The 24,354-nt window shown below is 50.3% G+C and overlaps 2 long non-coding RNA genes across 3 annotated transcripts; both read right to left on the bottom strand.

Annotated features, from left to right (window-relative positions):
• Nucleotides 1–711: 711 nt before the first annotated feature.
• Nucleotides 712–9,604, bottom strand: LOC111925606 (uncharacterized). 2 transcript variants are annotated; one of them, XR_002862323.2, is made up of 6 exons: nt 9,263–9,389; nt 8,978–9,172; nt 7,349–7,618; nt 5,593–7,252; nt 3,084–3,159; nt 712–935 (listed from the first exon to the last, which is right to left on the bottom strand). It is a non-coding gene; the product is annotated as an uncharacterized LOC111925606 (long non-coding RNA). The 2 variants fall into 2 exon arrangements; XR_002862324.2 differs by lacking the exon at nt 712–935 and having other exon boundaries at nt 9,368–9,604.
• An 8,312-nt stretch (nt 9,605–17,916) lies between these two features.
• On the bottom strand, nt 17,917–23,805 carry LOC147656040 (uncharacterized). Its single transcript, XR_015280255.1, has 2 exons — nt 23,721–23,805; nt 17,917–22,567 (listed from the first exon to the last, which is right to left on the bottom strand). It is a non-coding gene; the product is annotated as an uncharacterized LOC147656040 (long non-coding RNA).
• Between the last annotated feature and the right edge of the window lie 549 nt (nt 23,806–24,354).

The raw sequence follows: 24,354 nt of genomic DNA, 5'->3' as shown, positions 1-24,354 counted from the left end.
CTCTTCACATTTCTGAGGCCAAGCAAACACTTTAGCACAGTGGCTGCTTTCAGGGCTGAGCTCAGGTACACGGCCTCAAGTACATTTGCCACGGCCAAGGAGGAAGCTCTCCACATGAGTGGGGGCTTTTCTGGTTGGTGGAGGAGAAATCTCTTCAACAGAAAGTGTCTGACTGGACAAACATCCTTCCTCAACATCATCCAGCCCTGATAAGGTCCCAGCACTAGACAGGCAGAATCTCTGCAGAAAGGTTCTCTAATAACTCCTTCCCCTCTTGGGCAGGTGCCAGTCGCTCAGCCTGGGTAATAATTTGCTTTGTGAGTAGGAACACCCAGATCCCTCGTGCTTGACCTGTGTCCCACCTGGAAAATTCAGAGGAGTGGTCAAGGACCCACTCTGGCTGTTGGACAGAGCCCTGTTCCCTCGGGAATGTCCACATTGGCTCGTCCATCCTCTCCTGGCTGGTTGGGATGGAATCTTGCAGCACACCCAGGATGCTGATACACAACTGGTGTGCAAAGCCAGGAAATCAATGCTGTCCCCATGAAGAAAATCACTGGGGAAAGCCAGATTATATCATAAACTGCTGGCTGTGGGGAAATGGGAGGCAGCCGTGCCAGCAGCCGGAGCTCGCCGGCTCCCAGCCCCGCCGGAGCGCGGAGCCAACAATCTGTCGAGGGAGACGGAGGAGAAATGTACCAACACCAGATCTATATTTCTTAAAGGGATTAATTAAATCAAACCAATTCACATCACTTCACACAGTCAGCAGCTCATCACGGAGCAAAACAAAGAGAGAGAGGGGAAGGAGGAGAAGGAGACAGGCCAGCTCCGCTCCCTCCGACCAAGCCGGAGCAAATTGTGCAGGAGGCTGCCAGCCTCCCCTCCGTGCCCTCCCGAGGGATGCACGGTGCTGGGGAAGCACATCCAGATGCCTGCAGGGAGAGACAAGTGGCTAATTAGAGTCCTGACCATGAAGGGCACTCAGCAGCTCTCTGAGGGCCTCTCCCCGAGCCCAGAGATGGGCTGCCAAAGGGAAAACATGCCAGGCACAAGCTGGGAACTGCAGTCACACCATTTTTTCCCTAGTTTTTTTTTTTCTCCTCCTGGCGGTGTGATAATTTTTTACTAATTATCAGCTTGTGTTTCTTTAACCATCTCAGCAGCATGGGGCTGAAAGCTCAAATATCCATCAGCTGTGAGCAGTGGAGCTCCGAGAGGGGTGAGGAGGTTGGGATCAGTGAGGATTCCAAACACGTGTAATCATTTCAGCCACCTAGACTTTGGGCACAGCCCCTTTTCCTTTGGTCAATTCTGAATCTGTAACTTTTCCAAGATCTGTTGTGCTTCTCCATGAGCTAAAAGCTGCTGGTTCCTTGTTGGAGTCTGAGACACAGAGTGTGTGTCCTTGTTTCTAATACTCAGTTCTAGGATCCAAAGAAACACTGAATTTCATATAACATGAAATTCATGAGCGTGTTTTCATGGTGATACATGGGAACAAATGCTAAAGTTAGATAAGAAAAGTGTAAGTGTGTAGATTAGAAAGTTTCTTAAATCACTGAGTGAAAAAGTAGTTTAGAGAACAGGAGACAAGTTGGAGGATTTAGGGCGTTGTCTCTTGTCCTTCTTCTTTCTTCTTCATGTTCTTCTCCTGGGGGTTTTTGGGTAGCAGTGAGTGATTGGGTAAAAAATGCCACAGTGCAGCACACAGGTGTTGGGTCATTGGGTCACTAATAAAAATAATTTAGTTGGCATCTGTTAATTGGGTAAATGGGCATATAAAAGACCTTGAAGAGGATCTTTTTTAGCCATTTTACCCCTTTTCTATCTTAGTGCACATAGCTCCTTGTACCTTGTAATGCTGATAAGAAAAGAATAAACAACTGAGACCGAACGAGAGAAAACTGCCTCACTCTCGTCAATCTTCAGTTCAAAGGGGAAAAGAACCCAATCCAAAGGTCCATAATGAGACAGTTCCTCAAGAGGAAAGTCATGACTGCTCCGAAATTTCAGGAGCCCAGAATTGGAAGGGCAGAAGGAGAAACATCGGGAACCCCAGGGGTCACACAGCGGTTGCTAATGCTGGAACCGTATCCCCAAGGAAAAAAAAAAAAAATCTGGAAAAAACACTGAAAAAAATTAGTAGGGAGAAAACCCTACTGAGGTTTTCTCTAAACCAGTGGTGTTTATTTTGCAGTTCAGAATAGCTGAGGAGCTTTGAATCTGCTCCTGGCATTTTTAGTGAGTGGGAAACTCAGAATGATCAAATGTTTCTGAGCACAGCCATGTATTTTTTTTCTCCCTCTTTGGGGCCCTCTGGCCGCTCTCATTTGGACTTGCCTTGGGAGACATCACTAAATTCAGCTTTGGTGATGCATCTAAAGCCAGCATCTATTTTTCAATCACAGAATCAAATTCAAATAAAGTAATTTACCAGCAATGATTAGAACAACCTGAATTTCTCACCCTTGGCTTGACCATTTATCAGAGAGGGCAACCAAATTTTCCATAGGTGATATTTCACTCGCTCTTCTGTCTTATTTTAAAATTTTTTTGGAAGAAAATTCCTATCCCCATTTTACTTTTTGTCCTCAGTTGTCCCCCTGAAGTCTCCAGCAGAGGTCACAAATGAATCATTTCTGCCATGGGCTAAACCAAACCTTCACTTGCAGAAACCCAGAAGTGAAAAAGGATTTTTCAATATTTTTGTACTATTTTGCTAGTTCGTTCCACTTGGGCTTACCAGTGTAAAATTTTCACTCAATTTAGGCCACCAAAAATGCTGTTGAGAGCAGTTGAGTGTGAGTTGGTGTTTTGGACAATTTTTAGAGCATTTTTTATTTCATGAATTAATAAAGCTGTCTTAGGCACATCCCATTTCCCACCAAACTCACCAGGAAACATTATTTTGTCCCAAAACTTCTGATTAAAAGCAAAGGAGAAACAACCATTGCAAGAGCAGTTCATGTCCACCCTAATGAGCAATGAAGTAATTGCACCATCAAATCACTCCCTTCCTTGAGGATTTTATGATAAGGGCAAGGCAGAGGGAAGGAGAAGGTTGAACTTGGATCTCTGACCTTATGAAGGGCTGATCCACCAGTGATCCTCACACAGAGCTGCTCTTTGTCCTTTTCTTGGTGGCCTGGGTCTCACCTTGCCGAGGAATGGGAAAAATCCTATTATTATTATAATTTCTCACCCTGTCCAAGCTGGAAGAAACCTTTTGGACCCCACATAACCCACAGGGCCCTGAAACGGGTGGGAATAAAAACCCATTCTCATCCTTGATGAGATCTTCCCAAGGCACTGGAGAAGGGGACACAGGAACAGGAGCCTGGGTGGCCCTGCCAGTGTCAAAGCAGCTTTTTCAGAAGCCCTTAAACAGCACTTAGGGCTAAATCTGCTGGCACACTTTTTATTTATTTTAATGCAGAGCATTTCTTTCTTGGCGCTCAAGAGGCATTGAATCCATGACTTAATCCGGCAGATCTGCACCAGAAAATCATCCAAGTGTATTGGCCAAAAGGGGTGGGGAAGCAAAATAAAAGAGGAAAAAAAATTCAGCAACTGGTTTAAAGTCTAAATAACCACACTGGGTGACAGCTGCAGGGGTGAGGTTGAAATCTGAATGGGAGATGAATGGAAATAACCCCAGACCACAGGGCTGGTGTGATATTTCCCACCCCACCTGGAGCCCACGTGGCCAGGCTGGGTTTGCGTGAGAAGAAAACGAGGAGAGAAGCTCTAGCGAGGAATTGGAGCGTGGTCCCACCACTTCTAATTGCAGCTGAGGTGGGATTCATCCCACCTGATGATAGGGATGAAAGTCAGCAGGCAAATTAAGACCCCCAAATTGAGGTGTTCATACAAAATGTTTTCTTAGGCACCTGGTGTTTGAGCTCCCAGAGGAAAGAGCAAAGATGCTGGGCTTTGTCCGGGCACTTAAACCTCAAAGAATTCAATCTGAAAGATGTTTTTACACAAGGATCTGAGCTCCTGAGCAAAGACCTGTTGAAAACCTCTGCTCCACCTTCATATTTCCTTCCCAATCCTCAGCTGGGGAGGCAGCAGCCTGCAGAGAGGCAGACTGGAGCATCACCAGCGTTTGGGATTATCTGTCTGCTTGGACTGGCTCCATGTGACACAAACACAAAGCATGCTGAAAATGCCAGGAATTGCCCCATTTTGCTTCAGGGAGGGCAGTAATTAGATAACGTCGGAGGCGATCGCACGAGAGAAGCCACAGCACCGCGAAGCATTAGAGGCATTTTGGAGCCAGCTTTGTCACTCAAGAGGAAAACAATCCGGGGGAAGATGGCAGCCTGCCACAGAAATGTTCCCAATCCTCACGTGGCATTGGGAGCTCAGTGCCTGGGACGTGTCCCGACACAGAGCTCAACGCCTGACACGCTCCACAGCAACGCTCGGGAGGTGGAGAGGCCTGGAGTGGGCAGCAGCCCCTTCAAACATGGGGAATTGCAGTGGAGAAACCAAAAGCTGCATGAGAAAAGGGCCCAAGCCAGGATCAGGCAATCCCATGTGCTCCAGGGCTTAGAGGACCACGTTGGAGAGCTGCTCTCCAGGATGGGAACATCTCCAGGAGGGAGATTTGGTGGGATGAGCTGCCCTGAGAAGGTGCCCCTGTTGATCAAATGGGAACATCTCAGATTTGGTGGAACAGGTTTCCTTGGGAGGGAGGGAGGGAGAGAGAGCTGAGGATACAGAAGAAGAGGAACCTACAGGATGGTCTTTTCTCAAGGCCCAATGGATTCAAGCCTGGGAATTGCACTAAATTAATTTTATGTTAGGATCCCACCGGCCAGGGCCACGCCAAGCACACCCTGCACTCCCACAGGGACCAAAACGAGGCCCAACCCGAGTCAAAATGAGACTCAAATATCAGCTTGAGGGAAACTTTTGGGATTTGGGCACCTGAAGAGGAACGTGTCAGAATTTAACCCTTCCTCACAAAATCAGCAATATTCCCAAATAACCAGTCCTCAGTGCCCTTGTACCCAAATTTCCTCAGGAAGCCCTAGGGGCCAAGAGTCACCTTTTTTTCATGGGGTGAAGGTGGGGATGTTCCCAACTGACTTTTCAGGGGAGGACACAACTTGTCCCATTGGCCTTTCAGCCCTGATGACCACCAGGCACCACAGATATGCCCAGGGACTTTGCTGGATCCATCTCCAGGACACACAGGGGTTGTGGTGCTGACAAATCCCATCAGCACGGAGGTTATGGAGGGGGATTTTCCAGATCCTATCAATACAAGGAGTGGGAAAGGCTGGACAGTGCACATGGAGTGAAGCTGATGATGCTGCAGGCAGAGTCTGGAGCCAGGGAAATCTGCAGGATGCAAAGGGAGAGGAGGAGAAAGTGACCTCCCTGCTCAGTCCTTGCCCAGGGGCAGGACAGGCTTAACCTGGCCTGGAAAACACTCACAGGTGGTCCACAGGGTCTGGACATAAGGATGAGGCTTCTATCTCAAACTGCCACATCCAAGCTGCCTCCAACATTCTCATTTTCCCCCTCCTGGCTCTGTTTGGAGCGGTTGGAGGAGGTTTTTCGCATGTCTGTCCTCACCTGCACAGCTTCAGCCAAAACGCCGCTCCGGAGGACACGATCAGGTGGTGTCAAGGCTGTTTGCCAGCCTGCCCAGCAGCAAGAAGCTGGTTTGACAGCCAGGAATGACAGGGAAAGAGGAGAAATGTGTCTGTCTGTCTGCCCTGGGAGCAGGGAAATCCATGGATTTTATCTGAAACGTCCAGTTAGATATGAGAGGTGAATGAGGAACAGGCACGGTCCACAAATCCTTACCACACCCAGCATCACTCTGAAAAAAACAATTCCCTGCTCCAGGGACTGTTTTAGTGGATAAAGCTCCCAAAACTTGCTTGTCCCTCTAGGATGGTGAGTGACAGGGGACATTTTGGGGGTTTTGTACATCACTTGAGTGGGGCTCAGTCCCCAGGCACTCGCTGGCATCTCCTGGGAGAGTGGCATTTGCAGGGATGTTGTAGATCACCACCATCATAATTATTGTTATTAATAATAATTAATTATTGAAACATTGCTACCAGTAAGTGCTCTAAGTTATTACTGAGGGTGGCAGTGGAGGGGGTGGAACAGGAACTTTCTCAAGGCAAAGCCAGTGAGTTTTGTCCCCTGATCTGCCTCACAGGGACATCTCAAAGCCTTACATCAGTGGGAGAAATCAAAGATGCTCTTCCTGGGGCAGCAGCAAGGCCATACTGAGTGTCCTCCTGGACCTGAGCAATTCCCTCACCCACCAGGGATGTTGCCATCAGGTGAATTTTACAGTGAATTTTGAGTTTCTTTGTGTTCTGCTCCGCAGTCCTTGGCTGCAGCCGGAACTCAGGAACCGAGGAGCTCTTTGTTGCAACCCGGACGTCCAAAAACAGGCCAGCTGTAGGCACCTGAGCTTTTCCTGGTGGAAAAGCACTGTCTGAAGAAATTCCCAGCTGGGGATGGCCAGCTGCTCTCACAGGAGTTGGGTAAGAAGTGATACAGGCATGAAGGTGGTGGCTGGTGTTGGATGGAGCCCTTGTTCATCACCCACCACTTTAATTCACCCTTCACTTTATTATTCTCAACAATTAATATTATTAATTATTATCGCCACCAGCCACCACACCTCACCCCTGGGCTGGCATCCATGTGCTCTGAAAGTAAATTTGCTTTTCAAGGAGGCTGAAAAACGTGCACTTGAAGAGGAAGGGAATAGACCCAACTCGTTTACACAAACAAGCAGGAGAACAGGCTTGTCACATTCCAGGCGTGTTTCCCCCGGCCGCCGGCCCCCTCCTGCTCCCATGAAGGAAAAAGGCTTTTTTTCAAAAGAAATCCAGCATGGAAAGCTCCCCATCCACAAAAATCCTGAGGGGGATCTATTTGTGAGGTGAGCTGGTTATATTTGAGCTCCCAGGGTAGTTTTTCCATCCTTGCCCTGTTTTGAAACACGAAGGGAAGGGTTGAATTTTGCCTTGGGAGGGCTGTCATCGTCTCAGTCCCATCCCTGAACGACATGGGATGGCCCCTGTCCAGGCTGGGGTACTTTCCAGTGCCCAAAATCCAGAGGCTGCTCTGCTCTCCATTGGGGAACATTCCTGGATCCTCTCTCTCTGGGAAGATTCCAGTGAATCCCACTGTCACCTTACTGATGCTCCCTTGGGATGTCTCGTTCTGGGAGCCCGGAGTGGAGGCTGAGCCTTGGTTTGCAGTGCTGGGGAAGAGAAAATGCAGGAGGGAAATCAGATAAGGCACATTCCTGGGCACAGGTTACTGGAATGAGTCCACCTTGCAGCGCTAATGCCCATACTTGACCGAGGGAGCTGCACAAATCCACTTGATTTATGGAGCAGAGGCACAGGCAGAGCCAGCCTGAGCAGGGAGGGTGTTTTCCCACCCCCCTGGAACAGGGACAATGTCTCTGCTGTGTGTGAAGTGCTGCACCAGAGCAAATGGGAAATGCCAGGAGAGAGATAAGCGCTGCTCCAGCCAGGAAGGCAAACTCGGTGCGTGTCCATCACTCCTCGGCTCTTTATCAGCCACCTGGGCACCTGGATGAGGGGATCCTGCTGGCTCAGGCCTTGAGGAGATAGAAAGAACTCAATATTAATGAGGGGGAAAGCAGCTCAGCCTCACCCCACACCAGGGAGTTGTCCCTGTCCACCCCACAGATGATGGGCACCAGTAATGATCGACTTTCGCAGCTCTCCATCATCCCCAGGTCTCCTCCACCCACCTCCCAACACCAGATTGGTTTGCCCTCTTTTTGCTGGACATTTGGCAGAGAAAATTTCAGAATAATTTAATCATGTTCAGCACATATCTCAGAATGGTTTGGGTTGGAAGGAACTTTAAAGACCATCAATTCCACCCCCTGCCATGGGCAGGGACATCTTCCATCATCCCAGGTTTCTCCAAGCCCCATCCAACCTGGCCTTGGACACTTGCAGGGATCCAGGGATCCAACCTGTGCCAGTCCTTCATCACCCTCATATTCAGGAATTTCTTCCTAATTACTAATTAAAAAGCTCCTCTGTCAGTTTAACCATCATCCCTGTGGGTGACAGCTTGGATTGGTCTCGTTTTGCAGAGGAAACTGAGGCACAAAAGAGACGGGGGGACATCCATTCTCTGAATGAGTGACCAGGCCTGAAAATGGGCTGGAACTGCCTGTGCTGATGCTTCAGCTTCCCAGGGAGAAATTTCCTTACCTTCACAGCTCAGGCTGGAGGGGGAATTCAGAGGGGTCTGATGTGAAAAGCCCCATTAGAATCCAGCCCTGGTAGCTGAGGTTTGGGGCTGTTTATTTTTTGATCCCAATAGAAATTGGGGTAATGCAAGGACTCAGAAACATCAGAAATACGAGCTGCCAACTCTCTGCCTCAGTTTCTCCACCTCCCATGGGATGCACTCTGCTTTGATCCCCCCATCCCAGCAGAAATCCAAGGGGAGCGCTGTGATTTCACCCAAAACGAGAGCTCCAGCAGCCTGGGTGTTCCTCAGCTCTTCAGCCCAAATCTGCACTGGGCTCAGCTCTCAGCACAGCCCGAGGTGCTGGCATTATCAGCCCAAACCCGATGCTTTGGGCTGTGCTGCTATGGCCCCGAAATTCCAACCCCCTGAGCACCACCTCTGTCCATCCCAGCCGTGGAGTTTCCTGGCTTGAGGCTTGTTTACGCACATTTCCTCCCCGAGCCGTGACTCAGGCCTCAGGTATTTGAGAATTTGGCCATTCCTGAGCTAAGTCACCTTCCCAGCACCGGGAGGGACTTTGGAAATCCTCAGTAGGGTGCCCAAGTTCCCACCACCCCTGGCTATGGCATTGTTTCCCCTGTCCCAGACATCCTGGAGTGATGGAGAAGCCTGCAGGAGAAGACCCCAACACGTGCCTTAACACCAGAGGGACTTTCTTGGTTTTTGGACAGAGAAACAAACCCACATCTTTCAGGTCCAGCTTGAAAAAGCAGCAACAGCATCTCCTCTAGAGCCAGACTGATGCTTCTTGTCTGGGGGTGGAAGGCATGAGGTCCTGGGGCTCAGTGTGGGTTTGTCCTGGCGTGGGGATGGTGCAGGACATGGACACGAGGTCCTGCACTGAGCCCTCTGCTCCTTGATGTGCTCCCACAGTTACCTCCTGTGAAGATAATTCAGAGCTACCTCGATGCCCATGTCGCACTGGGCAATTCCTCAGTTGGGAACTGGACACTTTCTGGAGCCCAGGCACCTCTAGACTCCAAAAAGTCCATCTGAGCCGTGGAATTCCATGGAATGTCACAAACAGGAGCTGGATACAGGCACAGCTGCCAAATCCGGGAGGGGGGATCCAAACCTGAGCCTGATGTGAAGGCTCTGCTCTCTGACACAGGAGCACATCGTGTCACAGAGACACCACCCAGGGGAGGGACAGCCCACATGTGGCACAGCAGCCCTGAGAGGCCCTGGCACAGGGTGCCCAGAGCAGCTGTGGCTGCCCCTGGATCCCTGGAAATGTCCAAGGCCAGGCTGGACAGAGCTTGGAGTGCCCTGGGACAGTGGGAGGTGTCCCTGCCTACGGCAGGGGTGGAATGAGAAGAGTTTTAGGGTCCCTTCCAACCCAAACCATTCCATTATGAGGTAAACTGAGGCACCAGCCTGTGGGAAGCTCCATCCTGGAGGCTTCTGCTGATCTGCCACCGGAGGTATTTCCTACAGACACAAGCAGGGCTGAGGGAACACAGCATAAATGTCCCCTTGAATCACTGTGAAGAAGAACTTTGGTGCCTAAATCTATCCCATTGTGTCCAAACACAGACATTCCACGTGGATGAGGGATGGGGAATCTCTCAGGGAAGGAGGGACATGCAAAAGTTCTTTCTGCTTTGCCCTGCGTGTTCAGAGCACCTACAGTGTCACCAGAGGACACAAAATGAACACAAACACTCTCAGTGTCAGAACACGAAACCTGCCTTTATTCTCTGACTCCAGGATTTACAGATTCTCAGCAATGACCAGGGACTGGATAATTAAGTTACCACCTTCCCAAGCAGACTGGTCATGAGAAACGTCCATCAAAAGAGGTTTCTCAGGAGGAATGTGATAAACAACTTATGTTTATGGGACTTTCATGGGAAAGCAACTAAAACTATGAAAACATTATCAGAAGGCTTAACTTTCAGGGTGACACTAGAGCAGGTGGTGACAAGGCAGGACAGCCCTGTGCCACCAGAGAGGGCTTGGATGAGGGATCCAAGGATCCTGAGCCCAGGAGAAACCCCAAGGTGTCCTTGCAGCCAGCTCGCCCCTAAAGCAGGACGGCAGCGGCCCCGAACGTCCGTCCATCACCTTTTAATCCCCAACCTTTGACCTCCTGCCTTTGAGGCCGAGGGGAAAGGCCCGTGTTAAGGCAACAAGGAAATGACCCGGAGTGTGATCCCCTGATCCCTGCTCCACCTCCCGGGATGGGCCGTGTCCCCCGGGGCCGGGCAGCGGAGCATCCGCCAAGGATGGAGACCTGAGCGCTGCCAAAGAGCTGCTCTGCCCCAAATCCCCTTCGGGGCCGAGGTGGAGAGGCTGAAATACGAGCGGGGTGTTTTCCTTCATGTCTAGGGTCACTGCTCCATCTAGTGTTGGAAATGTCCCTCCAGCAGCCACCGCCGGGCAGGGACAGATCGGCGGCCTGGAGAACGCGACGCTGAAAATGTTTTGGAAGAGCACAAAGCCCCTGTGACTTTATTCTGTTTGGTTTCCTGGTTTTTGGGTTGCTTTATATATTTTTTTGTTGTTGTTTTGGTTTGTTTTTCGGTGATTTTTTGGTTGTTTTTTGTTTTTTTATTGCCAGGAAGATCTGTCTCTTTTCTCTTTCACATCCCAAAATCTTTTCCAGGTGATCTCCAAAGATGCCACGGAACGAGCTGGAGAGTTGGATCAAACCCCAGCGCTGGAGCGCGGGTGGTCACTTTATTCCCAGATCCCAAATGTGACACCTCGACCCCCAGATGAAGCTTTAGGTTCAGGGGAAATCAGGATCCCCACCACAAAGGGGAAGAATTCATGGTGACACAAAAAAAAATGCCATCAGCGGGGTTCAGAGTAAACACTTTCTCATTTTGGGAGGGCAGCTCTGCCTCTCTCCAAGGAATTTGAGCAGGGAGGATGATTAACAACCTCTCAGCAAAACCTTGCAGCTATCTCAGACCAGCCTGGGATCAAGACTTTCTCAACTTTTGGGGGTGAAACAGAGGAAATTGGCTCCTTTTTCAAAAATAGCCCAAAACGACCATTTGTGACTCAGCTGGGTCTGCCATCCCTGGGATACCATCCTGAAAAAACCCCACAGGCTGTGGGAAAGGGAGGAAAGGAGGATTTTATCCAGCATTTTCAGAGGGCTGGAGGGTTTTGATCCTGCTCCAGGGGAAGTAGGATCAGGTCACACCACAGGGCATCCAAATTGCAGCGTTGATGTTGGGAACCAAAAGTGCTTTCCCCAGTCAGCAGAGTGAGATGGGCTCTGTTGGGGCAACTCTGGGCACAGCTCTGGTTTGAAATCCCTGGAGAAATGTGATATTACTGGAGCATTTATAAAAAAAATTAATAATAAAAACCCCAAACCCCTCCTCCCCCCAAATAATTATCTGAGACAGTCATGCTCCCAAAAGAAAATTGATTTTTTTTTTCCTAGCTTGCAAATAACACTGGTTGCTTCCAAATTGTTTTGATGAAATGTCTGTGACAGCAAAGTGAAATTTTAAAAATGCTGGAGTGGGAGAGAAATTTTAGTTATTTAGGAAGCAGCACACATGGATCTGGGTTGATGCCAGAACAGAACCTTCAGGACCTTAACAGAGCCTTCCAGTACTGAAAGGAGGCTTTTAAAAGAGAGGGACAGTGAGCTTTTAGACAGGTAGTGACAGTACAAGGGTGGGGGGATAGTTTTAAACTAAAAGAGGTGAGATTTAGGTATTTGGAACCAATTCTTCCCCGTGAGGGTGGGCAGGCCCTGGCACAGGTTTCCAGAGCAGCTGTGGCTGCCCCTGGATTCCTGGAAGTGTCCAAGGCCAGGCTGGACAGGGCTTGGAGCATCCTGCGATGGTAGAAGGTGTCCCTGCCCATGGCAGGGGTGGAACTGGATCATCTTTGATGTCCCTTCCAACCCAAACCATTCTGGGATTCTCCTTCAGAGCCTCCAGTGGTGTCCCAGCAGCCAGGAGAGAGCCAGGAGTGACAGCTTTGATGAACCCCTCCAGCTGAACAAGAACCTCCAAACGCATGGACAGACAGGACAGGAGCAGAGATCCCTGGTCTCTGAGGGCTGTGGGACAACTCAGGTGTGAAGGGAACCTCAGGGGGTCTCCAGTGCAACCTCTTGCCCAAAACCAGGGGTTTGGGTCACACCAAGAGGTGCAGGACATGCCCCAGGTGTGCCTTGAAGGGTCGCCCTGGCCTTGGCGTTGTCCCCTGTGCCAGTGAAGGGAATGTGGAGAGGAATTGCTCTCACATGGCAGGTGGTGACCACCTGTCAATGGTCACAAAACTACAGGTCACAAGGTCTTTTAAAGGTTATTTAACCAATAAACTAATGCCACAAAAGAAAATTTCTTTTACACCAATAGTTAATTATTATGTTTTATACATCTCTGTTGCTTTGTGGACTTTCTCAACCAATAATGACACACAAAAAACTCCTTATTATACCCTAAACTTCTTATTACCCTTATAATTACTTCTATATCTTAGCTTTAAAACCTTAAAATTTCCTACAACCTAACTTGATGTCTTTCTATTTAAACTCACATTCTTACTTATGATTCTAAATCTGGACACTTTCTCCAAGGCCTCAGGACAAACCCTGTGCTCGTGTCTATGTCTGAGCTTGTATTTACAAGATTTTGAGAGCTTTCTGTGCTTGGAATTCCCACAAGCACCCATGGTCAGGAGCTGGAGAGGGATTTTGGACTTCAGGTGTTTGGCTAAAGTTCCATCATCACTTCTCACTCTAGAAATGAGAGGAGAAAAGGAGGGAAGCTGCAGGAACAGGAGCTGGGAGGGAGCACAAGCCCCTCTGTGCACACCATGTGCAGTCTCAGCCTCGCACACCTCCTGTCACAGCTGCCCCAGCGCCACCAGGGAGTTTAATCAGATCATACCTTAAAGCCAGGGACGTATCAGGAGGAGCTGAATGCGCTTTTGCCTTCCCCAGTGAATACAATTTCCCAGCAAATGGTTATTTTGAATGGGAGGTTTGCCCAGGACATGAGATCGCCCAGCCCTCGGGTATTTCTCTCGGCATTACACACTCTGAATGCTCCGAGACAAGAAGTTACACAGAGAACGCCTTTTGTCTGGCAACACAATCTGCTTTTTTGTTCCAAGGGGGCCAAGATAATTGGAGCTGCGAAGCGCTACCTTAACGCTCTTCCACCAGTCATGGACTTAATTCTGGGGAGAATAACTCCCCGCAGTTATTGCCATAAAGCAACGCAGCGATTCAGAGAGCCCTTTTCACCGGCCGATGCTGGGGGGGACCACCCAGGAGCCGGCAGGACAAAGCCACCCCAGCGCCCGCTGCGAGGGGCAGAGCCGACCTGGGGCTGTGGGGTCCCGCTCTGGTCCCCCCCTCTCTGGGGCAGGGATGCAGGTCTGAGCCCCAGAGCATCCCACACGGATGAGGCACGTGCAGAAAGGGGTGTCGGGCTCGCTATGGGGCTCTGCTGGCCCCAGTGTGTGAGCAGAGGGGTTCGGGTTTTTAGGGGTGCACAGAGGCAGCCACCCCCTGTTTGCCACCTCTTCCCCACTGCTGTGCTCGTGCATCGGCTGCAGAGGCGTTTGCCAGCTCAGGCATGCAAATCTATGCATATAAATCCATAGAAATATATGTTGGGGTAGGGGGGAGAATCAACCCTTTTTTTGCAGCCATTATCTGTAATAATAAATCATTGTCTGGTTTTTACTCACATGGAATGGGACTGGACCGGAGAGAGATCCCCTTCTCCCATCCTCTCATCCCCTGGAGCAGATCACGCTCAGACATCAGCTCCCTGACCCCACAAACAGCAGCTGTCCAGAAATCTAAATTAATTCTGGTAGAAACAAACCTGGAGAAGGGCTGAGCCACATCCCTGAGCCAAATCCCTGAACCAAATCCCTGAGCCACATCCCTGAGCCACATCCCTGAGCCACATCCCTGAGCCACATCCCTGAGCCACATCCCTGAATCCCTGAGCCACATCCCTGAATCCCTGAGCCACATCCCTGAGCCACATCCCTGAATCCCTGAGCCACATCCCTGAGCCACATCCCTGAATCCCTGAGCCACATCCCTGAGCCACATCCCTGAGCCACATCCCTGAATCCCTGAGCCACATCCCTGAATCCCTGAGCCACATCCCTGAATCCCTGAGCCACATCCCTGAGCCACATCCCTGAATCCCTGAGCCACATCCCTGAGCCACATCCCTGAACCAAATCCCTGAGCCAAATCCCTGAGCCACATCCCTGAATCCCTGAGCCACATCCCTGAGCCAAGCCACATCCCTGAATCCCTGAGCCACATCCCTGAGCCTCATCCCTGAGCCACATCCATGAGCCAAATCCCTGAATCCCTGAACCACATCCCTGAATCCCTGAGCCACATCCCTGAGCCACATCCCTGAATCCCTGAGCCACATCCCTGAGCCACATCCATGAGCCAAATCCCTGAGCCTCATCCCCGCTGGACCAGGCTGGCTGTGTTATTCCCAGTCCCCAGGGAATGCTCAACAGGAACACACCAGCATTCCCACCTCTTAATGGAGAGAAAATCTTATTTTTTTCCGTATTGGGGACCAGAGGTTCCTCTGCCATTGCTGTGTGTGGCCTTGGGCACATCACTTGTCCCTGTTACCCTCCCTTATTTACATCAGGCATGGTCTGGTGGATCCAGGCACGGCTGGATGGCTCCCACAGGGATTTAATTCAGGTTTTGGGAAGAGCACTTTCCTTGACTGGGCTGAAATGAGCCTATAGAGCACAAATCCTGTGGAGAGGACACACCAATGACATCCCACCCCTCCTTGATTTCAGAAAGTTAGCTAAAAAAATAATCAGCAAAAGGGGGAAAACATGTTCATTAGGAAGCAGAGATTACAAAGAGCCTGGCTGAGGTTCCCAGAGGAATCTCCACTGCAGAGAAATAAGGATAAAGCAATCAGGTTCTGTCTGTGCTCCTGTCCACTCCAAACCACTGCAGGAGGGGGGACATGACCTCAATGTCAGAGATTTCTGGGATCATGGGAACGATCAGTGTCTGGGGGAATATCAGCTCAGAGCCCCCACATCCAGCACCGGGAATTTCGGGAGAGGAGGAGCTGCTCATCCCCTCCACTGGACACCGGAGGATCCACACGGGGTAGCACACACGAGCAGCTGGGGTTGATGTTTCGCTGTGGGATGTGCTGGTTCTTGGATCACGGATGGGGAAATTCCTCCCCTGGAATCCCTGGTGGAATCCCGGGCTTGGATTGAGGGAGGCTTCTCCAAGCCGCTGCTGCCATCTGCTGCAAGAGACCTCCCTGGGAGCCAAAAATTGGGATGGAAAAACCTTTCCCAAACCAGTCACAGCTGGGCAGGCACCAGTGCCTCAGTTTACCTGCAGGGAGGGTCTGTCCTGATAAAAACATGGATCCACACAGCTGATTTCAGCCTCAGCCCCGCTGTGAATGGGCTATCACAGCCGAAATATTGTGTGTTTATTCTTTTTGGTGCATTCAAATATCACCTATTCCCCCTCCAGGAGGAAATACTGAGACTTTCCAACGGGACAAATCCTCTCCTGTGAAGTTGTAACTCATGGAAAGCAAAAAGAGCAGAAAAAGACCACGTTTGATGCTGTTTCTCCTTGGAGAAGAGTGGTCAAAATACTCCAACTTGGTTTTTTGGGTTTTTTTATCTGGCTGTTTGTTTTACTTTTCCCCCCATTTTTTCCCCCAATTTTTCATGGTTTCCTACTTGATCTCGAGCCAGCTGGGACCAGAATGTGCCCTCTGGCATTGCAAAGAGCTGCAAATTTAAATCTTATCCAGAGTTTTGCTTTTGCTTTCATTTCAGTTGGAAAGGGAATAAAAGAAAGAAATGAAAAAAAACAAAACAAAACAAAAAACAAACAAAAAAAACCAAAAAAAACCCCAAAAACCAAAGCCAGTCAAACAAAAAACCAAACAAATAAAAAAACAAACTGAAACAAAAAAAAGATAAATGAAACCACAAAAAGCTTCTCAGAGAAGAGAAAGTCCTGCTCTTGTCCTCTTCTAATGCAAAGAGCAGATGGGGCTGGACCAAGGACTTAAAAAACATTCCTGATCTCCTTAAAATGAGGGGAGCAGCCAAAATCATCCCAGCACAGCTTTCAGCTCCCTGCAAACAGGATTGCACCGTTGGGAGCTCCAAGCTGGATTTGGGATTTTTTTTGGGGTAGCAGCAGAAAAATCAGGATGATGGTTCCTGGTTTAGGAGATGTTCTGGAAAGCTCTTTAATCCAGGACCTCTTGGAGCAGCTGCTGGAGGGGTTTGAAGCCAAGGAAACTCACTGCTGTAGTTTGTTCCTTGGAAAATGAGGATTTGGGCCCAGAGTCTTCTCGGGAGGTGTTGAACTGGAGTCAGTGTGAGCTGGAGCAGGAGCCAGAGGGGTGGAGGAGCTCCCAGGGTGACTCAGACTCGGGAGTTCATGGATCAACAGCTGCTCCTGTGATGGCCAGCGGGGACTCTCCCTCACCAAAACTCTGCACCCAAGGAGAAAGGGAGCCAGAGGTCGGCATTGCACATTTTACAGCTAAAGGAATTCCAGGTGGCACATCCCAAAGTCTCACCCTCTGCTGAAGCCACCAAAGCAGGAGGAAAACACCCCCAGGAGAAAATCTGTCCCCACCTGAGCTTCTCCTCCATGCAGCAGCCAAGGGTCCCGTCCCAAAGCCACGTCCCCACCACCAAGGGTCGAGCCCAGGCTGTGCAGAATCCACCTGGAAATGGTGTTTTCTTCACCTGGTTGTCATTACAGGGTTCACACCTCCAGAAATCTGTGGATTCAGGTCCTGGATGCTGGCTGCCAGTGGATTAGGAGAGCAGCTCTCAATTCAGGGCCTCGAATCTCCGTTTTCCCCCATTTTCCCATGGCTGCCTCTCACACGCTGTTGGGAAGAGGAGGTTGGGCCCCTCCAGCCTCTCCATCCCACTTCACCAGCACCTATCCCCCATGCTGAGCTCACATCCATCCCCACAGAACAAAACAGGGAACCAACCTCTATCCTGGCTGCAGAGACAAGTTTATTGTCACCTCCACTTCAATTAGTGACCAGCACACACTCCTCAGAGCCTGGCCAGTGGATCAGGGAAAGCTGGAGCTGTTCTGGCAGCTCTGGAATCAGTGATAGCATTTTCTGTCTGTGCCCAGCTCCCACCAGGGTGAGTTCATCATTCAAAACCTGACTCATTATATTGCCTTTGTAGCTGCATCATGGGCACATGCTTAAATGTTAATTGCAATCTATTTCTCGAGGATAAATCCCAGCTGCTTCCCTAGAGATGAGTGTGGCACAAGCCCTGAAAATGTAAAGGAAATGGGTGTTTTTCCAAGGGGTGGCAGAAACCCAGGGGACAGATTTTAGGTTTTATCCTGTTTCCCTGAGGTGGGAGAAAAAAACACACTCCAGGATCTCGACCACAAGGTTGTCCCTTGGCCAGACCTTGCTGATAGATCAAGTCCTTCCCCTCTGCCCTGTGGTTCTGGGCAAGGAGATGTCCTGGCAGGTGATTCCTGAACCACAGAGACCTCTCAAGGTCCTCATTTGTGACGTTTGTGGGTGTCACATGGAGATATTTATAAATGTTATGGCAGATCTCCCGCTACTCCCAGGGCTGCTCAGAGCCTCAGTCCTCGAGGGCTTCCTCTTCCTGGGAATTCTGATGGATCTCTGTGAATTTTCAGCCCTGCAGTGTCCTGCAGTACATGGGAGGATGCTCAGGCACTGCTGCACCATACAGGCCGTGAGCTTTGGCTATTTCACACCTGAATTTACCTCTGACTTCAGCAGATTTACCTTTGGCCAGAGAAAAACCTCCTGATCCAGCCCATGGGAGCCCAGGAGCAAAATCTGCTGAGCTCCAGGCAGGTGCTGGAGGCTGCTGAGTGAGCCCACCACGCTCCTGCCGCCCAGGCAGGTCCTCTGCTCCATGTCCAGGGAAAGAAGGGAAAAAATGTCCTCAGCTTTGTCTTTGTGGGAAGGTGCAGGAACTTCAGAACAGAGAGAGGGATCTCTGCTCCTGGGGGAAGCTCTGAGAGCCCTCAGATCTCACCTGAGCTCTGCATAATGGCAAGGAGAGAGTCAGCCCAGGGCCTCTCTCATCCCTCTGGTCACTCTCTTTCTCCTCCTAGCACAGAGATCCGTGAAAGGAAGATGGAGATGCCCCAGCCCTGGAAACATTCAGGATCACGTTGGACAGAGCTCTGAGCAGCCTGATGTGGTTGAAGATGCCCCTGCTCCCTGCAGGCCTGGACTAAATGTTCTTTAAAGGCCCCTTCCCACCCAAACTGTTCCATTTTTCTACAAACTTGTCAGGGGATTGCTCATAGAGACAAAACGAGATTAAATGATCCTGCAGTTAGACATTCACTGCTTTTTGACCTCCAATCTGCACCACACCTTTCTCCTACCCCCAAACCCTTCTCCATGGCCCTTCCTCCAGCAGCTTCCCCAGCCCAGATCCTTCTGCCCTGCAAACCAACCCTTCCACGCTGGAATTCCTCCCTCCTGCAATGCACATCCTCAGACTCCCAGAAAAATGACGCTGGCTCAACAAAACCCTTCAAGGTGACATTTTTCCAGCCTGGAAACAGAAGCTGGACCCCAATCACCACTGTCTGGATTTTTTTTTTTTTTCCCTCTCCATCAGGCAGGTGTCCAGTGGGTGGCTGTGCCCTGACATTGATGTTATAATTAGGCTGGTTTCCATCTCTCCCCTCCCAAACGGAACAATCGCCGTCATTCTTGCCAGCGGTCAGAGTTCACCCAGGGCCTGGGACGGCTGTGACATTGATTGGCAGGTCCCAGGGCGGCTGCCATCTCCTCCTTGTCAGGTTTGGGTTTATCAATTAGTGGCTGCACAGCTTAATGAGGTTTTGATGATGGAGGGCAGGCGAGATTTCATTCCCACCCAGGCAAACACTGCGGCAATAACTTCGCTCCCTCTGGTGTGATATTTTCTTCCAGAGCTCCACAGCCAAGCGACTTCATTGGGAAAGGAGGAGCCTTTCTCTTTTTTAACAAGGAATCCTGGCTGGAAAAGTGTCCTGAGTGACAGGATGCAACATTAAGAGTTTCTGAGGTGGCAGCTTCGCTGGGGATTCAGAGCACTCTGCTGATGGAGGGGAAATATTTCAGCTGAGCTTTAAAAATTCGGGTTTTCTGTCAGTGGTCATTAAAAGTGGGAGGATTCATGCCACAAGAAATCCTGTACAGCAGCGTGGTGTCCTGCTGATGGTCAGACAGCTTTCCCTGATGGAGCTCTGTGAAACTGCATCTCCAAATGGGATGTTTTAATGCTCCCCCCACCTTTTGTTTTATTGCTCCCGCCTTTTGTCTTTACACTCTGAGAGAATCAAGGAAACAGCGTTTTGGAAAAGAACTACAGTGTCTGATGGGCTGGGGGTAGGACCATGGGAATTTACTCTGGAATTGCTGCACTGCCCACCCCAGACTGGTCCCAGAGACCAGACAAACCCAGCACACCCTCCAGGATTCCCTACAGGACCATAAATGGAGCAATCAGCTGCCTCCAGCCCACAGCCACCAAATGGGAGAGGCTGTGGGACGTTCAGGTGAATCCCCAGTTGAGGGCATTTCTAATCCCCACAGCAGCTCCAGGGCACAGGAGCAAAACATCCTTGTGCAGGAGCTTTGGGGATTGCCAGGATATCCCTAAGGACCTGATCCCATCAAAGACTTCCATGGGTAATCCCATGGCCCTGCCATGAAGACCCTGGGGAGTGGCTGGGTTCCTTTGGGGATGCCCAAAGCCAGGGGCATCCCGTCCATCCCCCACGTGGAGCTGAGCCCCATGGATCAGGACACCTGATGGAGCTGCACTGCCACGTTACCTCCAACATTAAAACCCTAAAAACCCCAAATTGGAGAAGGTGGAGGGAGGCACCAACCATCAGCCTTGAGCTGCACAACCCTGGGTTCAAGCACTGACATTATCCCTCACTCCTAAAACACAAGTTTGGGACGCTCAGGAGCTGCTGCAGTTTGCCTCCCACACTGGTGAATCCATCTCATCATCCCCTCTGAGGTGAGGTCTGGCTGTCCAAAAAGGAGATGGGTGCTCAGGGCTGTGTTTTTACAGCTGCAGATGCCCCAAATGCTGCCAGCTGTGGGTCTGGCTGGTGGTGACCCCCCTGCATCTGAGGTGTTCTGGGGAGGAGATGCAGCCAGTGAGTGCTCCTTGACCACAGATGTTTGAGTTACCAGGCAGGCTGAACAGGTCTCAGGGTGTTTTTCAGGCAAAAACATCCAGCCAGAGTACATTTTCCTACCTAAATACTGAGGAAATGATGTGCTTGGGGTCAGAACAATGTGGGAGACACGGCCAATCCCACCAGCGTGGTCAGGTCCCTGGTGATGGAACCTGCTGGATGTGATGTCTGGAGCAGGATGGGTCAATCCCTCCTCATCTCCATTGACATCTGAGGTGGGGGGAGACCCTGGAAGAGAATTCCCAGAGCTGCTGTGGCTGCCCCTGGATCCCTGGGAGTGTCCAAGGCCAGGCTGGATGGGGCTTGGAGCACCTTGGGATGGTGGAAGGTGCCCCTGCCCACGGCAGGGGGTGGAATGGGGAATATCCCTTCCAACCCCAATCCATTCTGTGATCCCACAGCACAAAAATCAACTTTTCCTGTCCAAGCCACCTTCCCTGGGTACCAAAAGGCATCACCAAGGCTGCCCAAACAGGGCACAACCTCCCGAGGTGTCAGCAGCGTTAAACATCTCCTCACCACCAAGCTACCCTGCATGCCACAGAGCCATGAAGTGCAGCTGCTTCCAGATGAAGGAGGGGGAAAAAAAATCAGGCAGAGAGAGCTGAGGCAATTTTCCCAACATCCCTGGGGAGTCGGTGTCGGGAGCACGGAGCTGATCAGCTGCCTTTGCTCTCCAGCCCTCAGTGCCACAGCTGAGGGGCTCTCCAAGGTGCTCCAGCTGAGTGCATCCTTCTGCCACCTAAATCAGCTCTGAGATGAGAAACCACAGCAAAATAAAAGCTCTGGCTGCAAATATTCTGATTTTTCTGCCTCTCCAGGCAGCTGTGTAGAGTTTTTCTTGCTTTTCTCCTCTTTCCGCCTTCCTTTTTTCTTCCAGGATGGTGAAACATGAACGGCAACATTAGATTTGTCATCTTTTCAAAAGCCCAAACCCATCTAGAGGTGACCCCAGGACCACAAATCCCAGGAATCGTCGCTATTTTTGGTAGGCAACATAGCAAATTGCTGGAGGGGTGGAGGGTGCTGTAATTTCTCAGCTCCTGTGAGTAATTGCAATTCTCACCTCAAGGTGAGAGACTCAGAGGTGAGAAATCCTCAACCTGACAGCAGCCAGGAGCTCCAGGGCAGCAAAAAATGGAGCAGTGATGGGTCTCAGTGTCCTTCGGCCCCTTCCACCTTTTTGGGGTGGGTGTTCACCCCAAAACACCCCAAAATTACTTTTCATCACGACCAGGCAGGATTTAATGGTTGGACATCACTGCCACCTGCTCAGGGGTCTCCACCACCCCATTACACCAAACATTCTCATCAAGAATCTTCTCAATAAACCTGCCCACACTTGGGAGAAAATATTATTTTGGGGAACCCCGAAGCAAGAGCAAATGCAGCCTGTGGTATTTTTCCATCGGGGCAGATGAAGAGGGAAAAGCACGGCTTGGGAAGAGCTTTGAGACTCCGGCTGATATTTTTATAACCTCAGAAATCGCCTTGCACAAACACCTTTTTTTTTTTCCTTTCCAAAAGGGCAGCGAGAACAGGGTGTAGTTCAGCTGCAGATTTGTCATCAGAGGCTCCCAGAGGGGAGAGGAAAACTCTCCAGCTCCAAAGGGGCCATCCAGGAAAAGCCAAGGGGTTTTCTGGGAGCACCCAGAAAATGAGCAGAGCTGCCCGGAGGGAGCAGTTTTGTTTTGTCCTTCTCCTACACGGGTTTTTCTCAGGATGGAGAAAGCAAGGGGCACTTCTGCTCCCTCAGCTGAAAAAGAAACTGAGGCCTCTTTCTTCTTTCCACGAATGCCATGAGTCACCGGGCAAAGGGTTCCAGTTGCATCCCAGCAGCCTCAGGGATGAATCAGATGGACGGAGCCTCGTCCACTCGGGTCTCCACAGGATGATAATGACGAAATCAGGTCTCACTGGTGATGTGTCACTGATGATAATAATGAAATAACCTCCTCTGGCTTGTTCTGTACCTCCACCTCAGCTGGATTTTCACCCCGTTGGGGTTGAGCATCTTCTGCCCTGAGCGAGCTAAAATGAGGAGCTGCTCTGAGTTAAAAATAAAGAGGAAAAAAAAATGGAAAAAAAAAAGAGAGAAGGGTTATTTTTAACTCAGAGCAGCCCTGATCTGGTTCACCACCCGGGCATGGAGACAGGGCTGTGAAACAAGGGCTGCTCAGCTCAGCTGTGGCCAGGAGGGAATTTGGGGATGGGGAGAAATTTGTTAATGAGGTTTTGCTGTTGACTTGGAAGCAGCTTCCTCCTGTCACGGACACAGAGCCTCCCAGCTCAGCTCCTGCCCCAGGGCTCACCCAAAATATCCAGCAAGGACAGAGGCAGATACTCCCCAGAAGCCCTGAGCAAGTGCAAAGTCTCCTTATTCTCCCTAAATCTCATTTGGTATTTTTGGGTCTCTCTCAAAGCAGATCCTGGAGGCCGCTGTGTCCCAGGCAGGTCACAAAGCCAGGGCTGCACTGAAGGGATGGGGACATTTGTGATCCCAGTGGTAGCTGTTGGTGCCTGGCCATCGAGGTGGGCAGCAATCTGTTCCCTGGAACGCTTTTTCCCCTTCTTGAAACCCCCCATTTCAGCCAGGTCAGCTTCCACAGCACAGGACAACAGGATTCATTTGATTTCTCAGCGTGTCTCTGCCGTCACTTTCTTAGCCCATCAGTGCTGCTGCTGCTGAGTGACCTTCTGAGGAGATTTAATGCAATTTGGGTGCTTTCTTAAGCAAAATAATAATATTAATTTATACCTGCTCTGCATGGGGCTGGTGCCTCCCTGCAAGGAGCACAGGGATGATCTTGCCTCCTCCCCAGGCTCCCTCCTGGCACTTCTCAGCCCTGCTGCTGCCATCTCTCTTGCGTGTGACCCACTTTTTTTAGGAAAAGAAGCTTTTGGGCTGGCGCCCATCTGCCTGTCTGCCTTCTCTGTGTAATGCTGGGTGATTTCAACCCCGTTTGACAGGGGATGGAAGTTTTTGGGATATTCATTTCAAATGGACATCAAGGGGAACTCTGGAAATAAGCAGTTTGGGTGGCTTCCTGCTGTGTTTCAAAACTTCTCATCCTGTCTTTAATGAAGGAAGTATTTAGGATTTAGCTTGGGACAGCATATGACCTCGATTTATCTCAGAGTTAACTCAAAACAGACAGGAGATAAGCCGAAATTTATTGTGCACAGTTGTTTCTGTACCGACCTCTTGAGCTTTGGAACCATGTGAGTTATTCTCTTTCCATGTTGGAGCTGAGATACTGCTGTGCTGACCTGTTCCCTCTACGCTGTGTAAGATAAAAATGAATTAATATTAGTTTAAATAATGAAAATTAACTGCTTAGGTGAAAAAAAAAAAAAAAACGAAAAGCAAATTTTCCTGTATGGGGAAACTGAGGCACAGAGAGGCTGCAGCAAGCAGAGAGGATTGCTGGCTGCTTTGGGAATGGGGAATGGTGCAGGGAAAGGGGGAATGGTGCAGGGAAAGGGGAAGGGTTGGTGCAGAGATGAAGGAACGGTGCAGGGAAAGGGGAATGATGTAGAGAAAGGGGAATGATGCAGGGAAAGGACAACGGTGCAGGGAAGGAGGAAAGGAAATGGGAACAGAGCAGGGACAGGGGAACGGTGCAGGGAAATGGGGAAAGAGGTGAAGGGAAATGGGAACGGTGCAGGGAAATGGGAACGGTGCAGGGAAAGGGGAATGATGTAGAGAAAGGGGAGCGATGCACATGAAGGGCAACGGTGCAGGGAAGGGGGAAAGAGGTGAAAGGAAATGGGAATGGTGCAGGGAAAGGGGGAAAGATGAAGGGAAGAGGGAAGGAATGGTGCAGAGAAGGTGA

This window comes from Cyanistes caeruleus, chromosome 1 (assembly GCF_971803275.1).
Source record: "Cyanistes caeruleus chromosome 1, bCyaCae1.hap1.1, whole genome shotgun sequence".
Classification (NCBI taxonomy): domain Eukaryota; kingdom Metazoa; phylum Chordata; class Aves; order Passeriformes; family Paridae; genus Cyanistes; species Cyanistes caeruleus.
Note: the sequence above shows the minus strand (reverse complement) of the source record. Positions and strands in the feature narration are given on the sequence as shown.